Below are 23,527 nucleotides of genomic sequence, written 5' to 3'. Positions count from 1 at the left end.
ATATATTAATGCATATATATGGAATCTAGAAAAATGGTACAGATGTACCTGTTTCAAGGAAGAAATAGAGACACAGACATACAGAACAAACCTATGGACATAATGAATTGGGAGATTGGACTGACATATATACACTAAATAATATGTATAAAATAGATAATGAATGACAACCTGTTGTATAGCACAGAGAACTCCACTTGGCTGTACAGTAGAAACTAACACAACACTGTAAAACAACTATACTCCAATAAAATAATAAAATATATTGAAGTTAAAAAAAATGACTGAAATCATTATACATGCATTTGTCCAAGCTCATAGAATATTCAGCACCAAGATTGAGACCTAAATTTAATTATGAACTTTGGGTGATTATGATGTTTCAACATTGATCCATGTTTAGTTAAAAAAAAAGTACATTTTCAGTGAATGATGTTATTAATGGTGGAGGCTATACATGGGTAGTGGCAGAAGGTATATGGGAAATTATCGTAACTTTCTCTTAATTCGCTTTAAAACCAAAACTGCTCTACAAATAGTCTTCCATAGATGACTGGCAATCTTACATGCTAAAATCTATTTCAGTGGTTCTATAAATTATTTCCTGATACATAAACTTTTCAATACTACTGTTTCCATAAATGTTAAGAAAATTTTACTTAAAATGTTTATCCACACAGATCACTTTATATCTTTTGATCCTGAAGCAAATCATAACAGAAAAAGAGACAAAAATGTCTAAGAATGACCTGTGCTGAGGAAATATAATTAAAAACAATATCTTCTTCCAACCAAGAAAACCTCTCTGTAAAGGTAGTAAACAAAGAATATTGTATTGAAAAAAGCATTAAACCACCATGTGATGCACATCACAGGCAAGTTGCTAAGAGATTGCAAAATTAGAAAGAAATCTCACCTTTTATAGAGCCAAGAAGACATGTTCTCAAGATAAAAAATAGCTAGTCTTCAACTAAGAGGGCTTGACAACATCATTCTTCAAACATAGATTCATCCTAGATTCACATGGTAGAAGGGATTACCCTCTGTGTTAGCTAATTGGCTTACCCAGAGGAATAATAAATTTTGTATAACTTTAGGGTGGGAGATAGAGAAACTGGGAGGCAGGGGTTCCATCTTCCTTTATGTTTACATTTCAGTGAGATGGTTCCTGGGTCCTTGAAAAAGCCATCACTGGGTCATAAAGATGACAAAGGTCTATCTGGTTTTCAAAAAAATTTTACATATATTTTAAAGAGAGAAGAAAGTACTTGCAATTGTAAATTTTCTAACCTCTTTCTTTATTTTCAACAGGGAAAATTAAGCCTCCTATTTGTAATTTTTATTTGTTCCTACATCAGAAATATAACATTGAATGAGATTACCTAAATATGAGGGTTTTCCTCTGCTCTGGTTGCAATTCTGTTCAAAAACAAGAATAAATCTCACTAAATTACTGGAAAAAATGTATTATGTATTTTTTTATTTCTACATAAATAAATACTTATAATAAGTATGTTTTTTTGTTTGTTTTGTTTTTTGTTTTGTTTTGGTTTGGTTTGGTTTTGCGGTATGTGGGCCTCTCACTTCTGTGGCCTCTCCCGTTGCAGAGAACAGGCTCCAGATGCACCGGCTCAGCGGCCATGGCTCACGGGCCTAGCCTCTCCATGGCATGTGGGGTCTTCCCGGACCAGGGCATGAACCCACATCACCTGCATCGGCAGGCAGACTCTCAATCACTGCGCCACCAGGGAAGCCCAATAATTATGTTTTGAACATTCCTCAGATTGTATCTTATATGTTTACTTACATTTCCCACACATTTCTTTTAGTACATAGAAACTATATTCTAAGATAAAAAGAAAGTTTTCCTACTAAAATAAATGCATAGGGATTGTGACATACAAGCTTAAAAGACAGATGGAACAAAAACAAATGAAACAAGTTACTGGCATGACAATATCTCTACCAAAGATTATTTTCAGAGAAATTAACAATTGTCCTGGTTAAATGATGATGTTTTTAGATATTCTGAAATTATCCCCTACAATAGTATAAGTGGGGGGTTAGGTGAAAATGGTTTTCAAAGTAAAAAATGTTTATTGAAAAAAAATATTTTATTGAAAAAAAATTTATAAAGCAAATCATAAGAAATGACTCTAAGAGCTTTAATCATTCTGCAGTATGTCTGTCAAATATATCTGTGTCCACAGAAGTGTTTTGCTCTGTCAAAGCAAACTACAATTTCTAGTCAGGGATTTTCATCATGGTCAAAATCTTTTCTCTTCATCCTTTAAGTATGAGATATGTTCAAATTAAAAACCATCTAACAAGTCCTTTCTCCTCTATTTCAGTTTCCAGAGCTGCTCAGTATTTGTAATTTGTTATTCATCTGAAGAAATATTAAATAATTATTAGAATAAATTCAAATGTATGACCCATCACATTAATACAGTTTTTACAGTCTGAGGTACTTGGAACATATGCAGTTCTCTCTCCTTTTTTTTTTTTTTTTTTTTTGTGGTACACGGGCCTCTCACCACTGTGGCCTCTCCCACCGTGGAGCATAGGCTCCGGACGCACAGGCCCAGTGACCATGGCCCACGGGCCCAGCTGCTCCTCAGCACGTGGGATCCTCCCAGACCAGGGCACAAATCCTCATCCCCTGCATCTGCCGGCAGACTCCCAACCACGGCGCCAACAGGGAAGCCCATTTTTTTTTCTTTTTTTTTAAACTTAGTGCTGTAGAATGCATGGGTAATTTGAGAATGAAGTGCTGCATGTTCACCTCATCAGAAGCAATGAAAGAAAGCCAAGAGAAAGATTAACAAAGAATATGTTGTACTTTTACAGTTACAGAATGATTCTCTCTGACAAAAGATATTCACAGAGATTTTGACTACTTGAATGGTTTGTGTGAATGAACTCATAATCACCTTTAGGCCTCTCTGTGATTGGTATAAGTAAAAATAAAAAGTATAGATGTAATGAGCCCTTCAAGGTAGCTGAGCAGTCCATTCTGACTACCAAGCAAGGAATAAGTTCTGTGTTTGAATGAACAGTAACTATGATAGTTACTAACATTTAAAAAATATAATAGAGGAAAAATAAAATTTAAAAGTTATTAAATGATTTAAAAGTACCAACTTTAAAAATCTACTATAATAAAAATTAAATTATTTTAAAATGAGTTCAGTTAATTATCACCATTAGAGCCCACAGTGACTCGTTAAACTTTTATTATTCTCCCCTCTCTTTTCTTCCTTTTAGAGGGTGAATCACATTTTAGGACAAAATCTATTTTTCTATAGGTGTATTAGAGGGATACAAGGGGACATTTCTCTTCTCTATTTTACTTCCAAACTTGTGGCTTTAGTTGCCTGTGATTTGGTTTGTAGTGGTTTTCACATTACTAATGGTTATAATGATACTGCAATCCAAGTCCCAGATTTTCCACACACTGAAGCCCGTATAAGTTTACCTCAAGGCATACTTCAGAAATAATCACTCATGTTTTTTTCTGGGCTCTTAACCTGATTTTCTACTTTTCTATGTTTGTTATTTTCAATATCAATGGTTTTCTTAATCCACACCTTTATCAATATTCATTTGAATGATAACAATCCCCTTAACTATTTACATATCATGTGAGTAGTGTTAAATTTATTTAACAAGGCCATTAGACTAAAGTGGCTCTAATGCATTGGCAGTCTACATAAACAAACCAAAATCTAAGCCAGTAAATGTCTCAAGGTTACCAAATCAAAACCTAAGGGCAACCAATCACAAACAGCCAATTAGATTTTAAGCTATAGCCACTCAGTAATTTCCTTGCTTTTCTTCTGCCTTTTCTCTATAGAAGTCTCTTCCTGAGCTACTGTTTGGGGAGTGTTTCTAACCACTTCTTGTTTTGTGCTGCCTTATTTGAATAAATTTTTGCTCAGATAAACTCTTAAATTTTTTAACGTGCCTCAGTTTATTTTTAACAGTACATATGAAGACTGAAAAATAGAGCTGATCAATATAACGTGGTAGGTTCTAATGTGAATAAAAATCATTTGAAAAAATATAGAAACAAATTAGAAAGAGAGAGGGAGATTGATTTTAATTTTAATAGATGTTATATAATTTATTTTAGGTAGTATTATCTTTTAAGCAGAAGTTTGTTTTTTTTCCCCCGAATTTATAATAGCTTATCTCATACCTCATTTACAATAACAGCTATGCAAACTGAATTGCACTGGTGTAAACTTTGCTCATAAATTGCAATAAGCTATTTCTCTTTCAAGTTCTTCTCCAATAACTCATGAATGTACTGTTATTCTGGGTACAATATAAGTTTTTTCATTTTTCCTTTATTTTGGTTCTTATTTATGTAGAGTTTGCTTGATCCCAGAATGTGTGGTAGCCTTCAGCTATTCTGTATTAAATATGATTTCTGCCCATTCTCCATTTTTTCAGTAATCTTATGTGCACTTTCAGTTCCACACTCTGAAAAGGTTAAAGATTTTTTTCCGTCTTTTGCTTAATGTTGTCTATCTCTTCTGCTAGAATGAAGAATCTTTTCTGTCAACAGAAATTTCTGTGTTGTTATTGTATTATTATTATTATTATCCTTCTGCCCATCAGAATGCCTGGAGTACCATAGAAACACAGTAAATATTTGTCAATGAACTTGTACCAGCAGTTTCTACAGATATTTTGGTGTGTGGGGAAGGAGAGTTTTTATTTTATACATACTTATTATAACTTAATGCTCATATTATTGGAGGAATTTGGGGTTTTTTTCAAGAAAATAATCTAAAGAACATTAGCAACAGTGTTGTGCCAGATAGCATGCGTACTTTTGACCAACTTCTCCACTGATGTGAGCCCACCTCAAGTGCCTTGCCATGTCATTCCTCAAAGAGAATTTCCACTTTATGAAATTCTTTAAACATTATGCAAATTGAGAACATGACTCATTATCCCTTGTAATGTATATCTATTCTATTTTACTCTCCATCAGATGTGTATTCACTTCCTTGGTCTGTTAAGAACCCTATAGTATCTCCTTAGAGAGACATTTCTTCCCCCTTTCTGAATTCATGTAATTTATGCAGGTAGGAATCTACCAGCAGTACACAGGAGCAAGCAGAAATCTTAGACAAGGTATCCTATTGCTCCTGCCACATTGAATCATTCAGAGATTGCTTTTGACTCAAGCCTGTCTAGGGAGACCCAAACCAATGACTCTTATCAGAATAACACATTAGGAAACCAATAGTTTATCTTAGGACACAGAGACACAAGGGGGAATTACATATTTGAGGGGATGTAAGCTTCAAAATGAATCTTTCTGATAAAAAGAAAGAGACTAACAATGAGATCCACACAGAATAAGACAAAACCAAGACAAACTATGCCCTGATGATAAAATTTGAGTACATGGACCAGCTCACCTCAAGTCAGAGTTGTCCTTCTAGTACATGAGCCAGTTTGAGATGAGTTTTTGTCACTTCCAACTGAAAGTGTAAGAATGTAATATGCTATTCTAAATCTTCTGAAATCCCTGGTATAAATACAGTGAATTATGACTTAGGGATTAAATGTTTTATACTCCATATCTATGATTATTTCTAACTTTTTATAAAAGGTATTCAAAACAATTCCAAATATTGCTTCATCAGTTTTTTTTTCTCTCTCTGTTTTTTTTTAATATTGGTTGAAGGGCAGCATGATATGAAATTATATTTTTGCGTATCTCTATTAAGAGTGTCCATCATCGGATGAATGGATAAAGAAGATGTGGCACATATATACAATGGAATATTACTCAGCCATAAAAAGAAACGAAACTGAGCTATTTGTAATGAGGTGGATAGACCTAGAGTCTGTCATACAGAGTGAAGTAAGTCAGAAAGAGAAAGACAAATACCGTATGCTAACACATATATATGGAATTTTAAAAAAAAGTGTCATTAAGAACCTAGGGGTAAAACGGGAATAAAGACACAGACCTACTTGAGAATGGACTTGAGGATATGGGGAGGGGGAAGGGTAAGCTGTGACAAAGCGAAAGAGAGGCATGGACATATATACACTACCAAAAGTAAGGCAGATAGATAGTGGGAAGCAGCCGCAGAGCACAGGGAGATCAGCTCGGTGCTTTGTGACCGCCTGGAGGGGTGGAATGGGGAGGGTGGGAGGGAGGGAGATGCATAAGGGAAGGGATGTGGGAACAGATGTATATGTATGACTGATTCACTTTGTTATAAAGCAGAAACTAATAAAATAAATAAATAAATAAATAAAAAGAGTTTCACAGTGATATAAATTTAAAATTATATTAGGTATATTGAAATTGGTTTATTAAATATATCCATAGGGCTTCCCTGGTGGTGCACTGGTTGAGAGTCTGCCTGCCGATGCAGGGGACACGGGTTCGTGCCCTGGTCCAGGAAGATCCCACATGCCGCGGAGCAACTGGGCCCATGAGCCATGGCCACTGAGCCTGCGAGTCCAGAGCCTGTCCTCCACAACAGGAGAGGCCACAACAGTGAGAGGCCCATACTGCAAACAAAAACAAAAACAAAAACAAATATATCCATAAAATTGTGATAAGTTGAGATTCATGTCATATACAAATGGCCTATACAGGAGACATTTAATCCATTCATTAATTCAACACATATTCAACACACAAAACAACACTTTTTTTTTTTTTTCTGTGATAGGCGGGCCTCTAACTGTTGTGGCCTCTCCCCCTGCGGAGCACTGGCTCCGGACGCGCAGGCTCAGTGGCCATGGATCACAGGCCCAGACGCTCTGCAGCATGTGGGATCTTCCCAGACCTGGGCACGAACCCGTGTCCCCTGCATCAGCAGGCGGACTCTCAACCAGTGCAGCACCAGGGAAGCCCAACACATTAACATCAATACAACAAAACCTCTTTTTTTAACTTTTTTTTTACATATTTTTTTATAGAGCAGTTTCTTAATAGTTATCTATTTTATGCACATTCGTGTATATATATCAACTTCAATCTCCCAATTCATCCCACCACCCACTCCCCTGCTTTCCTCCCTTGGTGTCCATATGTTTGTTCTCTACATCTGTGTCTCTATTTCTGCCTTGCAAACTGGTTCATCTATACCATCTTTCTAGATTCCACATATATGTGTTAATATATGATATTTGTTTATCTCTTTATGACACTTCACTCTGTATGACAATCTCTAAATACATCCACATCTCTACAAATGACCCAATCTTTTTCTTTTTTATGGCTGAGTAATATTCCATTGTATATATGTACCTCATCTTCTTCATCCATTCGTCTGTCAATAGGCATTTAGGTTGCTTCCATGGCCTGGCTATTGTAAATAGTACTGCAATGAACATTGGGGTGCATGTGTCTTTTTGAATTATGGCTTTCTCTGGATAGATTCCCCATAGTGGGATTGCTGGGTCATATGGTAATTCTATTTTTAGTTTTTTAAGGAACCCCTATACTGTTTTCCATAGTGGTTGTATCAATTTACATTCTCACAAACAGTGCTTGTGCTGTTTTCCTATACTGTTATACTGTTTTCCATAGTGGTTGTATCAATTTACATTCTCACAAACAGTGCTAGTGCACTGCCTTTTCTCCACACCCTTTCCAGCACTTGTTTTTTGTAGATTTTATGATGATGCCCATTCTAACTGGTGTAAGGTAACACCTCACTGTAGTTTTGATTTGCATTTCTCTAACAATTAGTGATGTTGAGCATCTTTTCATGTGTTTGTTGGCCATCTGTATGTCTTCTTTGAAGAAATGTCTATTTAGGTCTTCTGCCCATTTTTGGATTGGGTTGTTTGTTATTTTTTTTTAATATTGAGCTGCATGAGCTGTTTATGTATTTTGGAGATTAATCCTTTGTCCGTTGACTTGTTTGCCAATATTTTCTCCCATTCTGAGGGTGGTCTTTTCATGTTTTTTTTTTCTTTTCTGTGTAAAAGTTTTAAGTTTAATTAGGTCCCATTTGTTTATTTTTCTTTTTATTTTCATTACTCTAGGAGGTGAGTCAAAAAAGATCTTGCTGTGGTTTATGTCAAAGATTATTTTTCCTATGTTCTCCGCTAAGAGTTTTATAGTGTCTAGACTTACATTTAGGTCTGCAATTCATTTTTAGTTTATTTTTGTGCATGGCGTTAGGGAGTGCTCTAATTTCATTCTTTTACATGTAGCTGTCCAGTTTTCCCAGCACCACTTATTGAAGAGACTCTCTTTTCTCCATTGTGTATCCTTGCCTCCTTTGTCATAGGTTGGTTGACCATAGGTCTGTGGGTTTACCTCTGAGCTTTCTATCCTGTTCCATTGATGTGTATTTCTGTTTTTGTGACAGTACCATATTTTCTTGATTATTGTTACGTTCTAGGGCAGTCTGAAATCAGGGAGTCTGATTCCTCCAGCTTTTTTTTTCCCCTCCAGGTTGCTTTGGGTATTTGGGGTCTTTTGTGTCCCCATAAAAATTTTAAGATGTTTTGTTCTAGTTTTGTAAGAAATGCCATTGGTGATTTGATAGGCATTGCATTGAATCAGTAGATTGCTTTGGGTAGTTTAGGCATTTTCACAATATTGATTCTTCCAATCCAAGACCATGGTATATACCTCCATCTGTTTGTGTCATCCTTGATTCCTTTCATCAGTGTCTTATAGTTTTCTGAGTACAGGTCTTTTACCTCCTTAGATAGGTTTATTCATAGGTATTTTATTCTCTTTGTTGCAATGGGGAATGGGATTGTTTCCTGATTACTCTTTCTGAATTTTTGTTGTTAGTGTATAGGAATTCAAAAGATTTCTGTGCATTAATTTGGATCCTGCAACTTTACCAAATTAATTGATTAGCTCTAGTAGATTTCTGGTGGCATATTTAGGATTATCTATGTATAGTGTCACATCATCTGCAAACAGTGACAGTTTTACTTCTTTTCTAATTGCATTCCTTTTATTTCTTTTTCTTCTCTGGTTATGGTGGCTAGGACTTCCAAAACTATGTTGAATAAGAGTGGTGAGAGTGGATATCCTTGTCTTGTTTCTGATCTTATAGAAAATGTTTTCAGTTTTTCACCATTGAGAATGATGTTTGCTGTGGGTTTGTCATATATGGCCTTTATTATGTTGAGGTAGTTTCCCTCTATGCCCACATTCTGGAGAGTAAAAACTCATAAATCAGTGCTGAGTTTTGTCAAAAGCTTTTTCTGTATCTGTTGAGGTGATCATATGGTTTTTATTCTTCAATTTTTTAATATGGTGTATCACATTGATTGATTTGCCTATATTGAAGAATCCTTGCATCACTGTGATAAATTCCACTTGGTCGTGGTGTATGATACTTTTAATGTGTTGTTGGATTCTGTTTGCTGGTATTTTTTTTGAGGATTTTTGCATCTATATTCATCTGTGATATTGTTCTGTAATTTTCTTTTATCTAGTATCCTTGTCTGGTTTTGGTATCAGGGTGGTGGTGGCCTCATAGCATGGGTTTGGGAGTGATCCTCCCTCTGTAATTTTTTGGAAGAGTTTGAGAAGGATTGGTGTTAGCTCTTTTCTAAATGTTTCATAGAATTCACCTGTGAAGCCATGTGGTCCTGGACTTTTGTTTGTTGGAAGATCTTTAATCACAGTTTCAATTTCATTACTTGTGATTGGTCTGTTCATACTTTCTATTTCTTCCTGGTTCAGTTTGGAAGGTTATACCTTTCTAAGAATTTGTCCATTTCTTCCAGGTTCTCCATTTTATTGGCATATACTTGCTTGTAGTAGTCTCTTATGATGCTTTGTATTTCTGTGGTGTCTGTTGTAACTTCTTTTTTTTTTTTCATTTCTAATTTTATTGATCTGCGTCCTCTCCTCTTGATGAGTTTGGTTAAAGGTTTATCAATTTTGTTTATCTGCTCAAAGAACCAGCTTTTAATTTTATTGATCTTTACCATTGTTTTCCTTGTTTGTATTTCATTTATTTCTGCTCTGATCTTTATGATTTCTTTCCTTCTACTAACTTTGGGTTTTATTTTATCTTCTTTCTCTAGTTCCTTTAGGTGTAAGGTTAGAATGTTTATTTGAGCTTTTTTCTGTTTCTTGAGGTAGGATTGTATAGCCATAAATTTCCCTCCTAGAACTGCTTTTGCTGCATCCCATAGGTTTTGTATCAATGAGTTTTCATTGTCTTTTGTTTCTAGGTATTTTTTTATTCTCTCTTTGATTTTTTCAGTGATATCTTGGTTATTTTGTAATGTGTTGTTTAGTCTCTGTGTTTTTTTTTGTTTTTTCAGGTTTTTTTTAGTTTTTTTCCTGTAATTTATGTCTAATCTCATAGCATTGTGATCAGAAAAGATGCCTGATATGATTTCAATTTTCTTAAATTTGCTGAGGCTTGGTTTGTGACCCAAGATGTGATCTATCATGGAAAATGTTCCGTGTGCACTTGGAAAGAAAATGTAATCTGCTGTTTTTGGATGGAATGTCCTATAAATATCATTTAAATCTATCTGGTCTATTGTGTCATTTAAAGCTTGTGTTTCCTTATTAATTTTTTTGTGTGGGTCATCTGTCCATTGGTGTAAGTGAAATGTTAAATTTCCCCACTATTATTGTGTTACTGTTGATTTCCTCTTTTATAGATGCTAGTATTTGCCTTACGTATTGAGGTGCTCCTATGTTGGGTGCATATGTATTTATAATTGTTATGTATTCTTCCTGGGTTGATCCCTTTATTATTATGTAGTGTCCTTCCTTGTCTGTCACAAGAGTGTTTCTTTTAAAGTCTAGTTTATCTGATATGAATATTGCTATTCCAGTTTTTACATGGAATATACTTTTCCATCCCATCACTTTTAGTCTGTATGTGTCCCTAGGACTGAAGTGGGTCTCCTGTAGACAACATATATATGGGTCTTGTTTTTGTATCCATTTCCGCAAGCCTGTGTCTTTTGATTGAATATTTAATCCATTCACATTTAAGGTAATTATTGATATGTATGTTCCTATTAACATTTTCTTAATTGTTTTTGGTATGTTGTGTAGGTACTTTTCTTCTCTGTGTTTCCCACTTAAAGAAGTTCCTTTAGCATTTGGTGTATAGCTGGTTTGGTGGTGCTTAATTCTCTTATCTTTTGCTTGTCTGTAAAGCTTTTGATTTCCCTGTCAAATCTGAATGAGATCTTTGCCTGGTAGAGTAATTTTAGGTGTAGGTTATTTTGTTTTATCACTTTAAATTTATCATGCCACTCCCTTCTGTCTTGTAGAATTTCTGCTGAGAAATCGTTTGTTATCCTTTTGGGGATTCCCTTGTATGTTATTTGTCATTTTCCCCTTGTTGCTTTTAATACGTTTTCTCTGTCTTTAATTTTTGTCAATTTGATTATTATGTGTCTCAGTGTGCTTCTCCTTGAGTTTATCCTGCCTGGGACTCTCTGCACTTCCTGGACTTGGGTGGCTATTTCTTTTTCCATGTTAGGGAAGTTTTGACTATAATCTCTTCAAATATTTTCTCAGGTTTTTCTCTCTCTTCTCCTTCTGGGACCCCTATAATGTGAATTTTGGTGTGTTTAATATTGTCCCAGAGGTCTCTTAGGCTGTCTTCATTTATTTTCATTCTTTTTTCTTTATTCTGTTCCATGGCAGTGATTTCCACCATTCTGTATTCCAGGTCACTTATCCATTCTTCTGCCTCAGTTATTCTGCTATCAATTGCTTCTAGTATATTTTTCTTTTCACTTATTGTATTTTTCATCTCTCTTTGTTTGTTCTTTAATTCTTCTAGGTCTTTGTTAAATGTTTCTTGAATCTTCTTGATCTTTGCCTCCATTCTTTTTCTGCAGTCCTGGATCATCTTCATTATCATTATTCTGAATATGTTTCTGGAAGTTTGCCTATCTCCACTTCATTTAGTTGTTTTTCTGGGGTTTTATCTTGTTCCTTCACCTGATACATAGTCCTCTGCCTTTTAAATTTGTCTGTCTTTCTGTAAATGTAGTTTTTGTTCCACAGGCTGCAGGATTGTAGTTCCTTTTGCTTCTTTATTTTTTTCGTTTTTAGTTAGCTTGACCAATGAGTAAGCAGAAGTGTCAGTTCTGGGTGGAGGCTTTAAGGTCCAATACCTTCTTCACCATGTTCTCCTTTCTGACACAACTACTGGCAATCTTCCAGATAGTGGCTGCTCTGACACCTTGTGTCCCAGAGATAAGATGATATGGAATAGAACCAGGGTCAACCTGCTAGTGTTGGAGGGTCTCCTGCAGAGGTGGGGTGATGGCTGTGGCTCACCATGGGTACAAGGGCACTGGCAGCAGCAGTTCTGGGAACTACTCATTGGTTTGAGCCTTCCTGGAGGCTGCCATTAACCCCACCATACCAATACAACACAACTTCTATGTGCCAAGTGATTTTCTGAGAGTTTGGAATACATTCTCAAATAAAACTGACAAGTGTTCCCTGACTTGTTTAGATCACGTTGAGATCAGAGTTATAAAGACTTCCTTTGCTCTATAGATCATTCTTGACACCCAGAAGTATCATGTCAATGTATCATGTCAATATTTCTAAACTTAGGAATATTTATTTGTGTGACTTTGTAGATATAGCCCATGTTTATAGTTAAGCAGTTACATTTAAATTGAGATTCTGGTATTAGGTTTAGGTTATTATTGTATTAAAGAATATAAAGTATGACCACAGAGCAACTAAGCCTGTGCACCACAACTACTGAGTCTGTGCTCTACAGACCATTTGCCACAACAACTGAAGGCAATGTGCCTAGAGCCCATGCTCTGCAACAAGAGAAGCCACCTAATGAGAAGCCTGCACACCACAACGAAGACCCAATGCAACCATAAATAAATAAATAAATAAATTAATTAATTAATTAATTAAAAACAAAAGAAAATATAGTATGTAATAAAGACAACATGATGTACTAAATCACATTTATGTCCCACTGATATGTTGAAAGCAAGAAGTGTCTTATTTATAACATATATTTTTAATCCATTTAATAGTTATTTGCTGAACATGTATTATGTGTTAGTTTTGTGTTGGTGGATATAATAGTCATTTGTCTAACATTATATACAGTCTGGTAAGGAAGACAGATTATAAAAACTAATCACTTCCAGATGTGTAAAGTTCTATAAAATTAAATTTCATGTAGCTAAAATAGAGAATAATAAGGAAAAATAAGGTTGGTGTGGATGGCTATATTGGTATAATTTTCAAATAATTATTCAATTTACTTTCTAGCTGTCATAATTGATTCTCAAGAACTATTGTATTCCATATGTTACACAGGATTTTATCTTTCATCATGTGATAGGATAATTACTATGGTCAAATATAACCTTAAGCAATTGCAAAGATAGAGAATCCTCACATATTTTAATTATATTAGCATCTATTTTTAACAACTTGAAGAAAAATGAAAAATAATTAGAAAAGTTTAAAATAAAAGAGGGACCAGAACTCTGTGTGTGTGTGTGTGTGTGTGTGTGTGTGTGTGTGTATATATATATATATATATATATATATGTATATTTTTTTCTAAGTAGTTATATTCCTCTAAGCCCTATGGGCTAAAAAAACTACACGTGCTATTGCAGTTAACCCTAAGTTTAACACTTTGATTTGGATGCCAATGAATAAACTAACATTCAAAAAGTTTAGGCAAAGGTTGCAAGTTCTTTTAGATAGAAAAAAGGAAGATTCCAAATCATGAATTCTAATCAATGTCCTGTATACTATAGCAAACTGTATCTAAAAGTGAATTTAAAGAAATCCAAATACATATATATTTACAAATAATTCATGTCCAATATGTTCCTTTAGTATACCTTTGTCTGTTTTTCTTATTTTTGTCTTAACCAATTGGTTATTTCGTCAATTTTGGATAAAAGAACTGCTACTCATTTTTATTCATTTGTTTCCCAAAGTGAAAGTGAACTTACTGGTCAAATTTTATTTTATTTTATTTTTTTTCTATGTGGGATGGCTGATCTTGAGCCTCCAGGGAGCAGGCTGGCCCCAGACTTCTCCAAGTCCACATTTCTTTGCCTCCAATTCTTACGTGTCCAAAGACGGGAAACCACAGACACACCTTTGTAGGAGGGTTAGTCAAATTTTAAATTCAGCACCTTACAGATTTTTTCAAGAAAAATGAAGAAATCACAGTCATGACTGTTGAACTTTGCCAAAAGGAAAAGCATTGTGTGCTTAGAGAAGAAAATTATAAAATTATATGAGGTAAAAATATATATAAAATATCTTCCTACACAGGCCAGAGACTTACATTATAGTTGGGGGATATTTGAGAAAGTGTAGATCTCTGTTAAGCATTTCATGAGCCCCTGCATTCCCAGTTATTAAGTCATTTATTTCCTTAATTATAGAAAATTCATAGTAAGACTTTCCATTCCACTCACATCTAAGCTTAACTATTAGAATCTGCTTCACTATTGTTTTCCAGGGTCTTTAAATCCTTGTAAGATCTGCTCACATCCTACCCCAGTCTCCCAATTCTTCTTTTACAACTATTCCTCCATTTAAGTCTTCTGAAATATCTCCTCAACGATCTTTAAAGGCCTGGCAGCTTCTAAGATTTGGAGCTGTATTCAAATAGCACCTACTTGGGCTACATTCACCTGACTACTTCACCTAGAATAACTGTTCTAGGATTTATTCTGTCACCTCATTTATTTTTTTATAACATTATTTACTTTTTTTATGTTGTGCTTCCGAAAAAAATTGTTGGTTTCAAGACAGCAAAGACCTTGTCTATCTTATTTCTTTCAAGATCAATTTCTGGCACATTGAAAGTGCTCAATATATAGTTGTTGACTGATGGCATGAGAGTCTTCTATGCCAATCCTTTTTGGGTTCAAATAGACTTGTATAAGGGAAGCATAAAACACAATTTTCAAATAATTATAATTAATTTGAGGAATGTATACCTATTTTTTTCCCAACTTGACATCATGGGTCTATGATATAATCCCAATTTGATGTGGAAAGGAAACACTCTATTTTATCCTTTTAAGATACTTGTCTCAGAAAAGCATGTCGATTACACTACTGAAGTTAGGCGCCTACCTTCACCCAGAAATTGGAATATAAGGTGGTCACATTCCTTGGTGGTCACATTTCAAAGTGTTTTCTCCTACATCCTTAAGAAAGATATTCCTGCATTGTAAAACTGACTTTTAAAAAATTTATGGGACTTCCCTGGTGGTCCAGTGTTAAAGAATCCACCTTACAATGCAGGGGACATGGGTTCAATCCTTGGTCAGGTAACTAAGATCCCACATGCCGCAGGGCAACTAAGCCAGCATACCACAACTACTGAGCTCATGCACCTCAACCAGAGACTGTATGCCACAAACTACAGAGCCCAAATGCTCTGGAATCCATGCACCACAACTACAGAGCCCATGTGCCCTGGAACCTTGCACCACAACTAGAGAAGAGAAAACCCACATGCTACAACTAGAGAGAACTCCGCATGCCACAATGAAGAGCCCAAGTGGTGCAATGAAACATCCTGCATGCCTCAATGAAGATCCAGTGTGCCACAACTAAGACCCAACACAGCCAATAATAAAATAAAATCTTAAAAAAAATTAAAAATTAAAATTTTACACCTCAAAGTGGCAGAAAAAGAACTTAAGAATTTTCTAAAGTAAATGCTCTATGAAAAAGGAGGTTAGGGGATAAGAGTACAGAAGGAGACTCTTTAAAGTTTAGTAAAGCTGAGGAAAATGTTAAGGTCATCTTGGTCAATAGACATCAACAACTTATGACAACTTAACTAGAGTCCATGAAATTCATACAAGTTTATATACAAATTTTAAAAAAATTCCAAAAGGATATTTAAATTCTCATTAGTTCTACCTTGTTCTTATCAAGTACATTTTATTTTCTTTCAAACTCAGAGAATTTGAAATGATACATTTTAATACAATATAAATGTTTTTTCACTAATATGGATTTGACTGTATTTCACATTGTGAAAAATTTAAACCTAAAAGGAGAAAGTATGATGTTTAATGTTGAAATGTATTCTATGGCTAATTGAAATTAATAAAAAAATTTGTCTAATGAATTGTGAATAATCAGTTTTATTTAAATGTCTAATTTGTTTAGGCACATGTATTGCCTATTTATACTATTATTATGCAAAATTACAAATGAAAAAAGTTGAATTGGTCAAATTAAGAAGGTCATTGAAGTAATTAAGACTGGTGAAGAATATTATACAAAACTGAGGAGAGTAATAATGTAAAATGTACTTGTTCTTTTATATTCAGATTTAGGTTCCCATTGAAAGTTAATTTAAGACCTCAGAAAACAGTATAAACACACACACATACACACGTTTATATATGTGCAAAGTGGGTCATTATTAAGATGACCTAAGACATTTTAATAATTATTGAAATAATTTGGGGTTTATCCCTTTTTATGAAGATCAATGGGTTATTATTAAGCAGAATTTAAAACAAAATGAAAATGTGTGATAACTATTAGCTTAAAACAAATACTTAGTGTAAAGCATCATCAAAAATAATTCATTCAAAAATATTAACATTAATCATCCTAATGTTTCTTTTTAGCTTAACTAATATAATCATATAATGTATTAGTTTATAGGGAAAAACCTATAAAGAATGTGCTAAGATAGTGTGTAGAGAGGAAATGACTGAAGAGTAGGAGATAAGAGAAATGAAGAGAATATATGATTACTGATCATTAAATTCACTTCATTTTGTATATTAAGGATTTGAGTAAACATTTCCAGAGTATAAGTACAAATTACTTAATATCTCATAAAAATGTTGATATGAATTTTTCAGTTACTGCATGCTTTGAATTATGTTTCTAGTTCAATTGAAATTGACCCTCAAATATTTACAAACTGATTATAGACAAATTTTCTTCCACTACAAATACAGGTACATGTGAACCCAGAGCAGGTTATTGATATTGATGGAGTAGTGTCAGAGAAATCACTTTTTCTTGTATCCCCAAGGTATACTCTCAATAAATCCAACGTTCTTTAGAAGACTTTTCCATACTTTGAAAATAGTGAAAGTGATTTTGTCTGTTAAACACAACCACACATCTGAGAAACTAAACCCACCAACCAAATTTTCTTGTTACATAAACTTGAAGCTGAATTTTTAATAAAAATGTTAGTTGTCAGTTTGGCTGTCTACCTGTATTGGCTAACATGAGCATTTTCTAACTTTATCTTCTAGGTGTATCAGGTAGGTAAATGTATCAAACTTTTCTTCTTTTTTCTTTCTTAAAGGAATTTTATCTGTCTTTCTCTCATATTTTTTTCCAGTTTTACACCAAATTCTCTCATGTCAATGATATGATTTGTTCAACATATCTTTATTGATTCTGTTATATACAAGAGTATCACTAAAGAAACAAACATGCATAAAACAAGATCCTTCTCATTGAAATCTTTCAGACTAGAATGGCAGATAAATATGAGACAGTGTGAGGAATACATCCAAGTTGGAAGCTTATTTAATTTGGGGGGGGGTGTTTTTTAAGAAAAATGTTACAGGGCTTCCCTGGTGGCACAGTGGTTGAGAGTCCACCTGCTGATGCAGGGGACACGGGTTCATGCCCTGGTCCAGGAAGATCCCATATGCCATGGAGCGGCTAGGCCTGTGAGCCATGGCCGCTGAGGCTGCACGTCTGGAGCCTGTGTTCCACAACGGGAGAGGCCACAGCAGTGAGAGACCTGTGTTCTGCAAAAAAAAAAAAAAAAAAAAAAAAAGAAATAAAAAAAGAAAAATGTTACAGTGTACAAATAAAAAACCATGTACAGGCACTTCAAAGGGACCAATGCAAGTGAGGGTACTCTGAGTCTTAAGTTTCATTTAGGTTATGGTAAATCCACTGCTGATACAGAGCATTACAATTGTGATATACTCAAAGTGTTATCAGAATACTGTTGGTCAGATTACTTTCTCATGTACAATTACCATGTCATTAAATATTAGAGAAAGAAATCTATTACTTCTGCCGCCTCTGAAAGTCAATTGAGGGTTCATGGAAGTAAAATCTAGTTAAGATTGGCAAATAAGAAGTAGATCATCAGATAGAATAGGTGGGAAGGAAAACCTTTCAGACATAGAGAGATGCACAAAGGACAAAAAGAGATGTGTGCACCTTTTAAAGAAAATACAACTATGTATAGCATAGCAGTGTCATAAATGAATAAGGAAAAATGTATGGGAATTCCCTGGCTGTCCTGTGGTTAGGACTCAGCGCTTTCACTGTGGAGGGCGCAGGTTCGACCCCTAGTTGGGGAGTTAAGATTGTGCAAGCCACACAGTAAAAAAAGAAAGAAAGAAAATATATATAGGCTGGATATTAGATTGTTGTCAGAGAAGGTCTTTGTTCTTGTTTGCCATGCTAAGTACAGCTGCTTTAAATTTTAAACCAGTGAAATGTCTAACAAGGAAGTCATAGCTCCTTTTGTTTTTTAAACAGGTCTAATTAAAATTATGTGTCACTCATCATAGTTTTTGAGTAAAAAATTATATTTCATGCTAGTACAGATACAAATCATTTATTGTTCATATACTGTTAATATTTTTGATAGAATATAGGAAAAATAAAAACTACCAATTAACATTCACGTTTATATATTCAATATAAAACATGTAGAGAATATTATTTATTAAGTGACTAGGTATCATTAAATCACTACGAAAATAGTTACCAGGACCTGGCAGACAAATATGCTTTCACATGCTATATAAAATTAAGCATCAAAACAAAATAAAAATAACTTTAAGGGTCTGATAAAATAGGCTAAAGCAAGGACATTGAAAGTTAATGCTTCCTTTTCTACCTAAACTTGCCTTATTCAATTTCACACATTTTATTAAATGTAATAATTTTTAAAAACCTACAGAGGGCAAAGAGAGACAAGATCTTCTGAATGGCCTAAGTATGCTTGTGAATCACCTAGATGACTCCAAATATTATTTAGGATGTTTTTGTTGAAGGTGACCAAAACCCAAAACAAAGTGGTTTAAATTATAAGTAGAGTTGTGACAAATCATGGCTTTTACTCTATTGGTGATTCTGATTTTCAGTGATCATTTGTTAATATGTAAATGTAGTGTCTTCAACAGTTGTTGTTCTCACACATGCCTCCAGAAAAGCCCATCAGTTCCAGCATTTCTAACAAGAATGAGCAAATAATTTTGTGTATGTTCAGTACTTAATCAATGCCTGTCCGGTGGGTTACAAAGCACTGGTTCATTTCAATGAACCCTGCCATCTCTCCCCCACTAGGGATGTGGTCAGTGTTCTCCAGTGTGCACAGGATATGTAGGAAATGGGGATTCCTGAACAAAAAGTTGAACTCTGTTAGGACAGTGGCAAAAGGAAATGAATTATTGCAACTGCATAAAATGGAATGTCATTGCTTTATTTCAAGTACTCACAATTTATCTCCTGAAATTTTGTGATGACTCCTAATTGTACATCATTTTAACATATTTTGACAACCATCTCCAAACCATATCTATAATGTGATCTTTATAGCACAAATCTAACTTATATTAAGGTTTTAAAAAATACCCTAGAAATGCAGCAAAAATTATAGGTTTCATGAAATGGGCATCTCAAGCTTTTCATATTTCTCATGACTTACACATGTGCCTCCTGTTCTCTTACACTACATCTCAGAATTAACATTCCAGAATTACTAACTGTATGCATTTTTATATTTCTGTTCAGTGTATTTGCATGCCTTTGCTATAATGTCTGAAATCATTATTTCACCTAGACCTGAACTTTTAATTCTCCCCCAATAATCACAACTAGCTCAGATAAGTCCTTGTTCTAGAACACTTCCCAAATGCCAAAGGCCAGAGTGCCATTAAACTTCTTACACCAATAGTACTCATGCAACTTAGAACATTATTCTAAAAGTGTTATTTTTGTGTTTTCACATGAGGAGCTTTATGGAAGAACTTGTTCATTGCTGTGAGTGCAGCTCCTGCATAGCTGCATCTAATAAATACTTGCAAAATGAAACCATGGAGCCTCTGTGCTGGCTATAAGGACCCACTGGACAGCAGGCAGCACTGAAGCTCAGCGGACCCCCCACCGCTGACCCCTGAACTTCCTGAGGTCTAACCCACAGGGCTACTGGTTGCTCTATGCCGGCTTCAACAAGTACCATGCACTCTTTGCATGTGGGATCAAAAGTGGATTCCAATTCTATAACGTCAATTCACTGAAAGAAAAAGAACAAGAATTTCTAGAAGGAGGAATTGGCTATGTTGAAGTATTATTTCGCTGCCACTATTTAGCTTTAGTTTATGGTGGGGGAAAAACCCTTCCAACAAGGTGATGATCTGAGATGACCTGGAAAAGAAAACTTATTGTCATAGGATTTTCTACAGAAGTCAAGGCTGAGCTAGAATTGTGGTTGTTTTGTACTCTGATTAAGGTGTTTACATTTACATGCAATTCCCATCAATTGCAGGTCTTTGAAACCTTCTATAACCCTGAAGATCTCCTGTGTTCTGTCCAATAGTAAGAACTTCCCCCTTGGCCTCCCCAGGCACACACACGGGCCACAGGCTTACTCATGGACCTGGCCAGTACCAAGAAGTCGTCACTGGGCATTCCAGCCCATGAGGGTGCCCTGAGCTGCATTGCTCTCAACCACCAGGGAACAAGAATTTCAACCACATATGCAAAGATGACCCTTCTAAGAATACTTGATATTTCAGGGCATTTAATTCAGGAACTATGAAGAGGATTTCAAGCAGCTAATATTTGCTGCATTAACTTCAATCAAGATGCTTTCCTCATCTGTGAGTCTGATAACTATGGCACATCGCATATTTTGCTGCCAAAGTTTTTTTTTTTTTTTTTTTTGTGGTAGGCGGGCCTCTCACTGTTGTGGCCTCTCCCCGTTGCGGAGCACAGGCTCCGGACGCGCAGGCTCAACGGCCATGGCTCACGAGCCCAGCTGCTCCGAGGCATGTGGGATCTTCCCAGACCAGGGCACGAACCCGTGTCCCCTGCATCGGCAGGCGGACTCTCAACCACTGCGCCACCAGGGAAGCCCAACTGCCAAAGTTTTAAAAAAGGAATAAACAATCTAGTTTAGCGTCAGTGAATTTCCTTCCGAAATACTTCAGTTTCAAGTGGAGTTTTTAAAAGTATCAGGTTCCCTCAGACTCTTCATGCATTTGTGCCTTTGGAACAGAGCCAAATGCTGTCATTGCGATTTGTGCAGAGACAGCTACTACAAATTCCTGTTTAACCCAAGGAGGAGTGCAAGTGGGACGTCTACACACAGTTTTTAGAAATGACCTACAACAGACTGTGACTATTCACTGGGCATAAAATCAATACGCACGGCAGATTGCCACTAAGAGCACTGAGTCGACCTCTCAAACTCCTGGGGCTGGTGCCTGCGCTCTGGGGCCTCTTAAGTAAAGGGTTGGAGGGATTGCCCGGGAACTCTGGTCTCAAAGCCGTATGTGGCTGTCTGTTTTTCCTAAGCCAGGCTTTCCATCTCCAGTATTAAGGAAAGAGTCTCCATCAGGGCATTGTGGACACTCCAGGGGCTCTGAGGATCTCGTGCCTGACTACTGGCTTGTTACCTTTAGATCAGCTGTGACATTCGTTTCAGTGGTACCACCAGATCCTAGCACTTGCATTTGGGGCTCTGTACAACCTTAGGGGCCTCTTGAGAAAAAGAGAGACAAATTGAATTTTGTCTTTGGTGACAGATTCTATCACTTTTACTGAGTTTGTGATGGGGAAATAAACAAATAAATGTTAAATGTTAAATTATAAATAAATAATGTTAAATAATAAATAATAATTACCAGTAACATCTGGTAAATATTATCATCAGATTTAAGTGGGAAATCCTCCCATCTGAACATGAAGGCAAAAGACACTGCCAAGTTTGAGATGCCAGGCATTTTTCTGGAGAGTCCCGTGCCTCTCCTCCGTGCCTCTCCTCCGTGCCTGTTGTAATCCATAGTGTAGTTGTGTCTCGATTTTGGGAGTTCCCGTCTTTGTGTTGGAGCTGTTAGAATTAAGGCAAACGCCAGGCCAACCCTGTGAGCAACGCTTGTGTATCTCCTGTGATCTCCTGATGAAACTGTGGGGTGGGGGGTGTTAAAAGAGAGTTTCCGTTACCTATAGAGAACAGAGGAATGCATAGAATGAGTCATAGAAGAAAGTGTCACTCAGTTTAGAGGTTATGAAGAGAAACTTTGGACATCTTAACAAAGCAGTGCTCAATTTCTGTTGTCATGGAGCAGGATGCCTTAACCTGCTATTTACACCTTCGTTTCTCACCATTTTCTTATCTCCCCAATGTTTATAAGAATAGCTGCACACTAACATTCTGGGAATGAGAGGAACATAACATTTTTTTTTTTAATATTTGGTAACTAAAATAGGTTATGGGCTCTATATCGTTAGTACTACTTGAGTACTTAATTAATATACTTAATTTTCTTAAATTCCTTTTAAACTTAATTTTATGGTTTTGGTTTCAGGTTGCAAATATTTAAACTCTACAGCAACAAGTTCTCAGTTTTGCCAGTTCCTTTACTGTCGTGTAATCAATTAACTTTGTATGTGGCTTTCCATGTAAATTATGAATGTTACTTTTATGTGTATTTAATCATGAACTTTAATTCTGCACTTATTTGTTATGTTTCTTTTAAAAAAATAAAAATTGGAGTATAGTTGATTTAAAATGTTGTGTTAGTTTCAGGTGTACAGCAAATTGAATCAGTTATACATATACATATATCCACTATTTCGTTTTTGAGATTCATTTCCCATAGAGGCCATTACAGAGTATAGAGTTCCCTGTGCTATACAGCAGGTTCTTATTAGTTATCTATTTTACATATAGTAGTGAGTATCTGTCAATCTCAATCTCCCAATTTATCCCTCTCAAACCCCTTATCCCCTGGTAACTATAAGTTTGTTTTCTACATCCATGATTCTACTTCTGTTTTGTTAATAAGTTCTTTTTACCCCTTTTTAAAGATTTCACATATAAGCAATATTGTATGATATTTGTCTTTCTGTGTCTGACTTACTTCACTCAGGATAACAATCTCTAGGTCCATCCATGTTGATGCAAATGGCATTATTCTGTTCCTTTTTATGGCTGAGTAGTATCCCATTGTATATATGTACCACATCTTCTTTATCCATTCCTCTGTTGATGGACATTTAGGCTGCTCCCATGCCCTGGCTATTATATTTAAATAGTGCTTCAATGAACATTGAGGTGCATGTATCTTTTTGAATTATGGTTTTCTACTGGTATATGCCCAGGGAGTTTTATTTTTTTGTTTTTCAAGGAAACTCCGTACAGTTCTCCATAGTGGCTGTATCAATTTACATTCCCACCAACAGTGTAGGAGGGTTCCCTCTTCTCCATACCCTCTCCAACACTGATTGTTTGCAGATTATTTGATGATGGCC

The 23,527-nt window shown here is 35.5% G+C and overlaps 1 pseudogene across 1 annotated transcript in view; it reads left to right on the top strand.

Moving 5' to 3' along the window:
• The window catches only part of LOC308605036 (WD repeat domain phosphoinositide-interacting protein 3-like), a 91,796-nt pseudogene extending 70,470 nt beyond the window's left edge, over window positions 1-21,326 (top strand). The window contains exons 3-5 of the transcript in view: window positions 17,269-17,277; window positions 20,193-20,871; window positions 21,202-21,326. The product of the transcript in view is annotated as a WD repeat domain phosphoinositide-interacting protein 3-like (transcript). The remainder of the gene's footprint in view (window positions 1-17,268; window positions 17,278-20,192; window positions 20,872-21,201) is intronic.
• Window positions 21,327-23,527: the final 2,201 nt, after the last annotated feature.

The sequence above is a fragment of the Mesoplodon bidens genome (genome assembly GCF_964165515.1).
Source record: "Mesoplodon bidens genome assembly, chromosome: 17".
Taxonomy (NCBI): domain Eukaryota; kingdom Metazoa; phylum Chordata; class Mammalia; order Artiodactyla; family Ziphiidae; genus Mesoplodon; species Mesoplodon bidens.
The sequence above is the reverse complement of the archived record's forward strand: the minus strand, read 5'-3'. Positions and strand labels throughout refer to the sequence as shown.